General features: G+C 35.4%; 1 protein-coding gene across 4 annotated transcripts in view; it reads left to right on the top strand.

The window, feature by feature from the left end:
• Lpin (phosphatidate phosphatase LPIN) overlaps window positions 1-12897 on the top strand; it is a 101320-nt gene that overhangs the window by 20610 nt on the left and 67813 nt on the right. For 3 of the 4 annotated variants that reach the window (XR_016305190.1, XM_089649913.1, XM_089649888.1), the window contains exon 1: window positions 9119-9282. The exons of the other annotated variant lie outside the window; for it this stretch is intronic. The gene's annotated coding sequence lies outside the window, so the exon portion shown is untranslated. Of the gene's footprint in view, window positions 1-9118; window positions 9283-12897 lie in introns of those variants that run through there. 4 annotated transcript variants of the gene reach the window in all.

The raw sequence follows: 12897 nt of genomic DNA, 5'->3' as shown, positions 1-12897 counted from the left end.
TCAAGCAAGGCTATTCGGGACTGATCACTAAATACAGCAAACGTCATTTCAAGCAACTTTTCGATTCTGAACGGTGGTTTGTCACCAGGGCGATGCTAATATTATCGTCGGCCCAAATATGGCTTTAGCCGTGTTTAGTGACTCCTTATTCCATCTCCTTATCTTCCCCTCTCCCTTCAGTTTCACAGCATAGCCCAATTATTGAGGATGCAATATTCCCACGGACAATTGGGAATCTTGTCTTGTTAAAAACATAGACAAATACAGGGTTTTCCAATAAGAGGTGTTATTTTGATATTCAATCGTAAAAGATCAATGGTTTCGTTGCTTGTGTGGCACGTAGCGCCGTCTTGTTGAAAGTAAACGTTGTCCAGATCAATACCATCCAATTCCGGCCATAAAAAATCATTAATCATCTCTCGATAGCGCAATCAATTCACCGTAACTGTTGCTCCAGCCTCATTTTCGAAAAAGTAAGGTCCAATGACTCCGCCGGACCATAAACCGCACCAAACAGTCACACGTTGAGGATAGAGAGGCTTTTCAACAATAAATCTTGGGTTTTCCGAGCCCCAGGTGCGACAATTTTGCTTGTTGACGAAGCCACCGAGGTGGAAATGGGCCTCATCACTCATGATGATTTGCATTTGATTCACTCAAGTGAATTTTAATAATTTCAATGCGTTGTTAAAGCGTGTATCGTTCCATTTTTATTAATGGCGTAGTTTCTACTTGTCAAATATCAAAATGACAGCTTTAAAAGTAACATCTACCGAAATAGCGGGCTATTCAAAATAACACCTTTTATTGGAAAACCCTGTATAATTGTATAAATTTAACTCGATAAACAAAACATAACATTGACGTAACCCCTGGGACTAGGTTAACGACTTTTTGGAAAAGTGAACGTCCGATATTTTTCTTTTGGTGTATTTATTAGCGGCCAATGTCAAATTCTTGTGACATTTTTGAGAGGATTTCGAAATTCTAGTGATGTTCCAAAATAGCGGCCGGTCAACACAACAAAACACACACTGCGCGCAGAGGAATGCGGCGCCGGGCAACGGGTTAAATAGTGGAGTGATAAATGGCGCCATTTAATTTATATCTAAAAATTCGGCCCAGTTCTTCAATTGCTCGGGCGATTAATGCTGGACTCTCTGAAAATGATAATGATAACGAAATGATCGAATTACCTATTCGAAATATGTATTTCGAAATGTTTCGAATCTAGTTGATATCTTTCGAAATGTTTCGAAAGGTCTTGCACGAGACTCGTATTGATGGGTACATTTGTCCCAGTTCTTACTTAACTAACTAACTAACTAACCATCACGCCGTTTCCCCGCAGGGGTAGGCAGAGAGGACGGACCGCCAAACAACTCGGTCTTGGCACACACTCCTTGCCTCATTCACATTCATACATCGTCTCATACATACTCTTCTATTATTCTGACTCTTGACATGGCCCGACTCTAGTATCTGATTCACTTGATCGTGCCATGTCTTCCTCGGGCGTCCCCGACTTCTGCTACCATTCACATTTGCATCATATATCCTCCTTACACTCCTATCTTCGCTCATTCGCTCTACATGCCCAAACCATCTAAGCGTCCCTTTCTTAATCTTACTCATTACGCTTACATCAGCCTTGCACTCTTTGCGGATCTCCACATTCCTCACACGATCAAACATGGTTTTACCACACATACGCCTCAGGGATCTCATTTCAACAGCATTCAATCTACTTTCATCCTTTCTTTGCCAGTTCCATGCCTCACTTCCATACATCAAGGTAGGTACCAGCACTCCGTTGTGGACTGCTAACTTCGCTTCTTTGGACAATTTTTTGTTAGCGCCAACGGCGTTCAGTCCCCCATTAACGGAATTACCTGCATTTACCCTTCTTTCAATATCTCTGTCAGCCTTCCCATCTCTCGTAAACATACTTCCTAAATACACAAACTCATCCACCTGCTCCAAGTATTCCTCATTCACAATTATATTGCACACTGTTTTCGTACTCTCTCTTTCAAACACCATTACTTTAGACTTACTTACATTCATCATTAACTCATTCTTCATGCATACTTCGTTCATCCTAGACACGAGTTCTTACTTGGGCTATTAATGCCAGACAGAGCAATCATATCAAAACAAATCTGTAATAGTGATCGATTATTCCATAACCTAATTGAATTATGTATCGTTACTCTTCGCGGTATTCTAAATTATTTGGAATTAATTAGTACCTACCTACTCATCTATTGGGAATGGTTCAAAATATTAAGTTTCCCTACTTCCGCGAACAATTCACTATTCAGCCAGCCTTTGTTAGTGGGAGACATCTTTAATTTTAACGGCAATTATTTTAATGTTTTTACTATCGTAATTTCTCGATTGTGTCCATCACAAGATACTAATTGTTTAACGCAGTCATCTCCGCAGTGATTGCAACAGCAATTCTGTCTTATTAATCTATATAAATAAATAAAATTTTCATTTGTTCAAAATCTTAAATCTCCGCAATCGAATAAGCGTGTTTGCTATTGAGCCCAGGCAGACATTGTCCTACCACATACCGCCTTCTCTGTAGGAAGGTTAAAATTGGTCGTATACACAGACATAGGAATTAATAGACGAGAAGATAATGGCGAGGGGTAAAATCAACTGTTGAAGAACGAAGGGAGTGAAGCTGACTGTGATTCGTCAATAAATCAATCTGACAGTAAATAGGCATCTCGCATTATAATATCACCATTTACTTCTTAAAAGTAAAATCTGCTTTTGAATGAATAGACATTTTTACATGGGAGCGCAAATTACTCGCCACGTTATGAACAAATTTGCGAAGTCCAAATTCGGCAAAAAAATTCGGTTCTATTTTCAGAGTTGAATATTTCGTTTAAGTATTTAGTTAAGACACTTTTATAAATGTTCATAATTTACTTCCCAGCAACCAACCAGCTTTGTGTTTCGCGTCCAGACGTTTCTCGATGTGATAGTATATGTTTCTAAAACTGATCTATATTATACGATGTGAATATGCTTAAAATAATGCTTGTATATGAAATATAATACGACAATTGGGTTTATTCTCTTTTTCACATCTATTTTTACAAGTTTTCATAGCACAAGTCAACATTTTGCCGTGTTATTTCATAAAATGAACCGATGATGCCTCGACCATAGTTCGCACAAGAATGATGACGTCACGTTTTCAAATTTCACTTGAGGAGGCCATACGCGAGCACAGCCGGCTCCAATGGAACCGGTATGGGGAGTGGGGATAATACGCTTTTAATCACTTAGGGCAGGTCTACTAATATTCATATGTCTATGGTCGTATATGTATTTTTGGATGACAAATATTTTTTAAAAAATCGTTCATAAAGTACCACCTATCAAGTGAAAAATTATCCCATATTTTAAGCTGGAACCAACCATACACACATACATCACAAAATTTCATTGAAATCGGCTAGGCGGTTTCGTAGATTAGCTTGTACGAACAAAGTGACACGTGATTTTTTATGTATGAAGATATTATATGGATGTCACATGTGACAGGTAAAAACGTGTTTTTTTTAAAACAGCGCCATCTGTTGGACGTAAAAGCAACATGCTCTATTGTTTCTCTATTTGCACAGACTGACTGAGTCACAGCAACGCGTGGCGGGGTTTAGCTAGTTAATATAATATGCATAAAGTACAAATCTTAATAATTTCCGCGTATTCATTTCTGTGCACATATGAGCTGCAATTTTTTTTCCAATAAATAAGGCCTAACACCTGATTATCTTTGAGACTTGTGACTGTAGCTTTCCTTTTTAGGATTTAACTATCGTTGGAAAAGAATAATAATAGCTTTAAAAATCCACATAATATATTTTTTATAACGCCATGTTTTCCTTTTTCTCCGTTCCAATAAATAATGCCTAACACCTGATTATCTTTGAGACTTGTGACTGTAGCTTTTCTTTTCAGGCTTTAACTATCGTTGGAAAAGAATAATAATAGCTTTAAAAATCCACAAAATATATTTTTTATAACGCCATGTTTTCCTTTTTTCTCCGTTCCAATAAATAATGCCTAACACCTGATTATCTTTGAGACTTGTGACTGTAGCTTTTCTTTTCAGGCTTTAACTATCGTTGGAAAAGAATAATAATAGCTTTAAAAATCCACACAATATATTTTTTATAACGCCATGTTTTCCTTTTTTCTCCGTTCCAATAAATAATGCCTAACACCTAATTATCTTTGAGACTTGTGACTGTAGCTTTCCTTTTTAGGATTTAACTATCGTTGGAATAGAATAATAAAAGCTTTAAAAATCCACATAATATATTTTTTATAACGCCATGTTTTCCTTTTTTCTCCGTTCCAATAAATAAGGCCTAACACCTGATTATCTTTGAGACTTGTGACTAGCTTTTCTTTTTAGGATTTAATTATCGTTAGAAAAGAATAATAATTGCTTTAAAAATCCACACAATATATTTTTTATAACGCCATGTTTTCCTTTCTCTCCGACTTAGAATAATTCTAAGTCGGAGAGAAAGAATTATTATTAATATTTCACGAATATTGCGTTTTGCGTCGGTGAGTTTCAACGCAGAATATTGCAGTTATAGTCCAGTCAGTGGGGAGTTTTACCTTGCAAAAGGTTAGGTAGTAGCGATTTTGATATATGTTGTTAAGATTGGGACTCTAAAGAAAAAAAAAAGTTTTCGACCTTGGGAGGGTCGAGCTCGATCCGCCATCTTGGATTGAAGGTGCCAAAATTTGTTTTTTTTTATATAATTGTGAAGTGGTCGTTTTTACAACCAAATTGTTGAACGCAAACTTAAAGACAACTAAATTACCTACATTTTTTGTAGAAAGTTTTTTTTTGTAAGTCTAATAGGTAACGAGTTACAGTGGCGGAAATGTAAATATTTTTCAAAAAAGTGATGAAATTCCCAACTCTGTAATTTTTGCGGGTTATTCATTACATAATTATAATAATTTTGTTAACTCATTTCCACACCACCATGAGGTAGAGAACATTGCGCATTTTTTTTATTGTGGTATCCCCAGTAGGTCAACTCCACAGATATACCAGCGTTATGCTACAGTAAATTATGTTACATTACTGTGAATTATGTTACTATAAATTATGTTACTTAATAACAGTCTTCGTCATCAATGTCATCATCTAACTCATTGCCTGTGATATTTGGGCTTCCATTGACAAAATCTCTTCTTCTTCGTCCTCGACATCGATGTGAACCTCTGGCGAATTTCGGCATGTTTGACCATTACAGCACCCACATACAATAGAACACTTAAATCCAGCTTTCCTGCAGCCACATGCAACGCCGCATCCTTTTTTACTATTGCATGAAATAAATTTTAAGTCTCGGGTGCTGGTTTCTTTGTCATTCTTACTGGAACAAGCCCGTTGATGTCACGTTTCCAGGCCCAGTTTTCTGGATTTTTTTGGATTCCATACCATTTTTGGACTTGATGGTACGTTCTAAATGCATGGTACCGTTTAGTCGTTCGTTAGTGGCAAAGAGGCAAGATTGAATTTGCTTTTTGTTGTCGACAACGACAACAATGGCGAAACGTTTGTAGAGGACTTCTTCCAAAGTTTCCTTATCCATGTCACCCCCGTATAAAGCAACAAGAAAGCGTGTTCCTGCAACTGCTATGTCTTCTGGTGTTGCATCATGTTGTTTGAAGATTCTTATCATGGCATTGAGTCTTGTGTCGTTTTGCACAAGCGAACTAAATTTATTTTTTCCTTGGTTGAAGAAGGACGATGTTGTATCGCAGCCGCTAAAGGCATGAAGAAACAGAATATTCTCAGCCGCCTCTTTGTATTTCACACTTTTCGCGAAATACAATCTTTCAAAAGTTTTGCCTCTACCGGGTTTGCGAAGATATATACTATTTTTTTGTGGTGCTAATGCTGTCATGCTGTCAGCAGAACTAGGAGATCAACGTCTTCGCCAATAATGAAAACAGCGTCATATGATGAACACAAGGAAATCGCAGTATTGACAATCAACTCATCAGCATCTTCTTCAGCCTGCTTAACTGTAAAATCATCATGTATAAATTGCTTTGTAAGCATCGAAATCAGACGGACTTTGTTATTTTCATTGGCTAAAAATCGTTCTTGTGAAACTTGAACTGGCATTGTTTAATCGAAAAGAACATCTGCAGACATGTGCTTCTTCGATCGGCGAAGTCTTTCTGCGGTTTTCGTATTTTTTTCACCATCATCAAGCGGATATCCATCGAAAACAATGACTGCATATGATCCATAGTGATTTCTTACATAGTGAACGTACTTCTCGCAAATTGACCCAAAACAATCATTCCGATTCCATACAACTTTATGTAAAAGATATCCTCCATCTACAACATTAATTTTGCTACCTTCAAGTTGCACGCCTTCTGGAAGTTGTTCGAAAACACCATAAAATGATGATTTCGTACCTTTGCGCACGAGCACACTGTGTGACCGAGCATCCAGGCAACGTCCTGTAACCACCCCGACTCAATCAGTGTTGCCAAGTCAGCTGTAGACTAGGATCCCACTATAACAAATCAACGTCATCGAGCACACGGATGATGCTATATAAGTATATTGTAACGTAGAAATTTGTTAAAATGATATTGTGTAATATGTTCGTACAAAATTTATCAAGAAAACTGGAGTTTTACAATTTTTTGTCAAAATTTTCTTCTTTCAACCACTGTAACTCGTTACCTATTAGACTTACAAAAAAAAACTTTCTACAAAAAATGTAGGTAATTTAGTTGTCTTTAAGTTTGCTTTCAACAATTTGGTTGTAAAAACGACCACTTCACAATTATTTTGAAAAAAACAAATTTTGGCACCTTCAATCCAAGATGGCGGATCGAGCTCGACCCTCCCAAGGTCGAAAACTTTTTTTTTTCTTTAGAGTCCCAATCTTAACAACATATGTGAAAATCGCTACTACCTAACCTTTTGCAAGGTGGAGCCCTTTTTTATCCCCCACTGACTGGACTATTAACGTGAAACATAATATTGTGTTTTTATCAGTGTTCAGAAGCACGAATCCGCACTCTGCTCGGTCAGATTGTTTGGTCAACTAATAAATTATTATATCATCATACTTGCTTGCTTTGCACTTCAGTTTAACCTTTTTTATATTGTAAGATTATGGCGATTGACTGGTTTTCACATAAATTTACTTTTTGACACCTTTATCTATGTTTTTATTTGTTACTGGCTGTACCCCTCCACATGTTGCTGTGGCTCAGTCTGTCTGTGCAGATAGATAAAAAAATGCGCGTGTTGCTTTTACATCCAACAGATGGCGCTATTTTTTTTTTTTTTTTCGAAAAAAGCATGTATTTACCTGTCACGTATTCAAATACAACGTTGTGTCCAAATTTCAAAGCAATGAGTGAAAAAGCTTTCGGATATTTAAGATTTTGAAGAAACGAACATTTACATTTTTTTTTATTTATATAGATTTTCGATTATACTTCATGTACGTTAATATGACACCAGAGTCTCAATTCCTGGAGTCAGTGGGTTTATGACACTCATATTTTGGAAGAATGTTGAGACGACAGGAATATGTAAACGAAGTATTTATATATTTGAATATTGGGGATTACAGGCCTATTACAAATCTCATTTGATTACTAACGAAATGAGTCTTCATTTTTTAATAACGGCTAGTCACTGGGGTTATATTGAAAGTATCTTCCACTCTGGAATGAAGTGCAAATATAATATTTTTAAACCCCGACAAGATTCGAGGTCTGAATTTTCGGCACAGAATTCGTCAAATTCACCTTGATTTTATTATGATATGAAAACTTGTCACATGAAAATTTACTAACTTTTTGCTTTTTTCTTGGATTCCGCATCTAACAAACTCGTCAATATACAGGGTGTCCTGGGGGTAAAGTGCACTAACTTTGGGAGATGATTCTACATGATGTTAGAAGTAAAAAAAAATTAATCACTTTTTCGATTCCACTCTTTCTTCCGTACAAAAATATTTTTCCCAAGTAAATTTTTTTTTCCATAAAAACAATTCTAATTTTTAGTCTGTAAAGTACCATAAAACGTGCTAATTATTTCTCTTTTTTACTTGTACTATCATGTGGAATTACCGTCGGACACCTTGTGTAGATCAATTATGACGAATGATTTTTTTACTAATTAAAAATTAAAAAGGGTTACTAATTAATTAATATTAGATCAAATTCAAAGAAAATGGGCTAGTGTTTATATTGTGTATTATTTTATCTTTTATTGTTAATTGCCATTATTTACTAATGAAGTATATGTTTTTTTTTTTAATTTTTCCCGGAGTTTTTCCAGTATTGAAAATTACCTCAATAAGTAGTGTGGCAGAAACCACAACATAGATATGTTTTAATTGGTGACCGGATAAATCATCACAATGATAATTCATCACGTCTTTAAAAAATTATATAAAGTCATGGAAAGTGATGAAACAAAAAAATTATTAACTGGGTTATGTAGGTTAGGTTAGGTTTAAAAAACAATTCCATCGTTTCTAATGACTTTATATCACTTTTTAAATGTGTGTTGAATTGTCACTGTGTTGAGTTATAATGGAACCGTTTTAATTTCTTGGGTGTCATTCAAAACAAGCAATGACACTGTTTTCATACCGGTCCTAAAGCATTATCAGCTGATCATTAAAAGTTGTAAAATACAATACAATATAATGCTGCCGGGTAAAAGGAAAGTATGTCACTGAACTCTGCGAATTTAAAACATCCCATGTTTACGTGAAACTTTAAAATTATAAATAACGTTCGTGAAGTGAAAGGTCAACAAGTCATAGCAGCCTTAAAATTTTTCCCAACCACCAGAGAGATGTGGCGTGATAAACTCGTTCCGCACCGCGGAAAAAAGAAGCCTCTAGAACCGAGGAAAACCGAGCCACTTTATACAAAGTATGCTTACTTTCATTGGGCCGAGACAAGCACACGTTGATTGAATTTCTACGTTGTGGCGAGGTGCGATTACTTCAGGCTATTGATAAAAGTTACGTGGATGGAATCGGTTTGCCGCGAGTTCGACTCGTTGCAATCAGTTTGTTTCTGACCAAGTCGGAGCTAGTACGCGTCTTCTGCACGCGTATATTATTATTGGCATTCACAGCTGTCAAGTTTTCAGTGACCGTGAATAAACGTCAACAAGAATAAGATACGTCAAATCGTGCCAGTTCAACGAGTTCGCACTGTCAGGTGAATATATAATTTCTTTTTTTTTTTTACGCCGGTAAAACTCGGGAAATTCTCGATAACACTGCAATTATTTTCCAGTGTTTTGTTTTCGTTATCATAAGTGATTTTTGAAGATTTGTGCTATTTGATTATTCGTAAATAAACAAAACGTTAAATTTTATTAAGGCTTTATCCTGCTCACTTAATTTTTCATTTTCGTTCATCAGTGTCCCCTTTTTTTTTTTTTTTTTTTATTTTTTTTTAAAAGAAAGACAAACATTCCCAGGTTACGAATAACCCAACAATGTTTGAAAATCTCCTACTACCACCACAGAAAGCCGAAAATGTTGCTTGTGTTGTGATGGAGGACTTAGCCAGCCGAGGAATCGAACAAGCGACGCTCGGGTGAGACCCAAGCGCTATGCCCACTCAACCACTGACCGGTCAACGAATAATTAATACAACGAATCAATCGTAATTATTATTAGCAGGTAACATTTCCTTTGTCTGAATTTGATAATAGCGCTTTTATTGTGTATATTTTTATTATTGCTGTTGTCCAATTACTTTTAGAAAATAGTTGCCAGCTTGATGTTTTAAAGTTTACTTAATGTGAATCATACGTTTTTTTTTCAAAATATTTTCTTTTTAATTTCACTGCTTTGTTGCTACCTGCCGCCTCCAGTCGCACAAAGGGTTGTGTGCTGCGGTCAATTGCAAAACTTTGCAACCGATTGCAATACTAGTTTACAAGGCATATGACCCCGAACATGGGATCCCCTGACGACAGTAGTGTTTGTTGTATGACTGAACCAAAGTTGATATCATTACACTCGCGTGTGAGTTTTGTGCAAATATATTACTCTGAGATGGAGCCAGCACTTGTCCGTCCAAAGTCCGCGCATTTATCCTGTTTAGTCACTTTATTATAGCGGCAGTGCTGCATTTATAAATTATTATTCTTCCCTTGTCTGCCGGACACAACACAGATAAAACACGCCGGCTTATCGCTACCGGTTGTTGAACTGCACGTGGAACTGTGAGGCAACATGCATTTTTTTCAGTAATATGTCGACAGAAGCATCACAGGTAATACAGACAAAGATGTAATATAACTTCTACTAAGATAAGATTACGCTGGTAGACTCAAGTAGACTAAAAACCGCTGACTATTTTATAACAACGCTCTTATTCACGTTACTATTTGAAGGAAATTCTGACGTTACTGGCAAATCAGCTGTTTTTGATATCGGTATGAATTCACTTTTCACGTCACAACGTTAATATTTCGTCATAGCTTATTTCTGTTCTCGTTTTGTATGGAAATTGGTATCACAGATAGGGTATTTAACGTAAGATTCACAGATAGGGTAATTATTTAATGTAAGTTAATCCTCTGTTCCTAGTAAGATGCTATTTATTAAAAACATACGTTATGATTTGACATTATAATACGAAGTATTAGATTAGTTCGGAAATAAGTTAAAGCTTTCGAAGATTTTCAGCCCCACATACCATTTTTTCAAACCCAAAGATCTGTGAATAAAATGGAATCCGCTATTTTCACTAATATAATAACAACCTTCAGAATGAAGTACAAAGCTGACGCATTGTTTATTAATTCATATATACTCTTTGTGTCGTTGTTTTTTGCTGTTGCAACTGAACTGATTAAATAAATAAATAATTTTGTATGAACACGTAATTCTTTTATGGCTCATATTGTATTGAGTATTACATCTCTATGCATGAAAAAAATATGCCCACAATGATGAAGTTATATAGAGTTAGCAAATAATATCTTTTATTTGTAAAACACCTTATTTTCGCGTCAACTCAAGGCCTCCGGTGTGGAGTTAATGTAAAGTGAATAATAATAATAGTACATGAAAACTCTATGGAAGTCCATTTGCTTTCTTGATCCGCTGACTTTTAACACCGGGGAAATGCATTTCCGTTGTTTGTTTATGTACGACTTAAAATTGAATATTTATTATGCAACGTCAGTAAATTCGTGACACTTCCAATGTAGGAAGACATTAAAATACAAATTAAAGAACATCAATTACCTGTAGTAATAATAAGATTATTAATTGGATATTATTCAACATATCATAATATCTATTTAAATAAAGAAGAGTGACTGTGGCGGGCGGCAGTGATTTGATATTTAAACAAATCTGCACGGCGAAAAAAGATCCTGTCAAAAAAGTGATTGTATTCCAATTTTCTGATAAAATATTAGTCATTCAGAATATATAGAGAACACGTGTTCTTTTTCTAATAAATATCATGAAGGAATTTGATAATATCCGCTTTTGAGTGATATTTTATTAGGATATTGTTAATTCATTCGTTGAATGCCTGCAGTTCCGTTTTAAACAGGAAAACGAATAATTTGACCAGACTTTTAATAAATTAACAGTATTTCACATCAGTAAGTTTTAGTTTTATTTCGACATTGATGAAATTTTGCACACTCGACCTTTAAAACAAGAGGAAGGTCATTGTCCATATGATATTCTAAAAACCACCCCACCCTTTTTTCACACCCCCTTAAAGTTGATACTTGTTGAAATTTTGCGCACTTGATGTTCAAAATAAGAGCAAAATTACTACATCTTGATTTCGAAAAACTCTGCCGGGACAACTTCGGGGACTTCAGCTAGTAATATAATATAAATTTGTGGCAATCGATTTATTATTAAAAACTGCGTCAATCCCTGACAACTTCGGGGACTTAGCTAGTAATCTCTAAATACTATAAAATAAAGTCACTACCTGCGTCTGCATGTTTGTGCGCTTAGTTCTTCTAAACTACGCAACGGGTTTTGACTATCATTTAGAGAATTTCTTCCGGAAGGTTTATGTATAAAACGTTCATATTATATTTATAGAAGGTAGAGAAAAGTCGATGTTTTGTAATCAAGTCGTAAATAAAATATTTTCGGGCTACTTAGAAATGTAAGTACATTTCTAACTCTGGCTAAACCTTACGAGATAAGTCAAAATAATGTACCACAGAATTGTATATCTTAAAAAAAACTACAAAATCTCCTTAGCCCTCAGCAACGACTGGTACACCTCAGCTAGTGTAATAATAGTTTGTGGCAATCGATTTATTATTAAAAAAATGTTTTCAACCTTCAATTCAGAATGAACCCGTGACTTATACTGAATTGCCCGTGACTACTATAATTTATTTTGGAAAAACAATAGGTCTACTATCAGAATGAAGAATGTAAACAGTTTTTTAACTGAGATTAGAATCTACATAATATTTACATTTTCTTGACGTCAAAGTTATTGTAAATAATTGAATAACTTCTTAGTTCGACGTTTTTATCAAAAACTGATGAAGGTTTTTTACGTTCTATTGTTCCAAATTTGAGATCCAAGAAGATGGATGAGATTGAAGTCCGATGCTTATCATCACTTATCACGTAATTAGTTTCTGCTACAAATGTCTAATCCAATTAACACCTGATTAACTCACTATCGGTAATATTTCTTGGGTAAGACTTCAAGCAATATAATATAAATATTCTGGAACACATCTGCGTATCGAATTTAGAAATTTTCGTTGTATTTGGAAACGATACTTTTATGAACTAAACACTCACTTTTCTAATCTTG

The sequence above is a fragment of the Hesperophylax consimilis genome, chromosome 3 (genome assembly GCF_061612785.1).
Source record: "Hesperophylax consimilis isolate HC1 chromosome 3, BYU_Hcon_1.0, whole genome shotgun sequence".
Classification (NCBI taxonomy): Eukaryota; Metazoa; Arthropoda; class Insecta; order Trichoptera; family Limnephilidae; genus Hesperophylax; species Hesperophylax consimilis.
The sequence above is the reverse complement of the archived record's forward strand: the minus strand, read 5'-3'. Positions and strand labels throughout refer to the sequence as shown.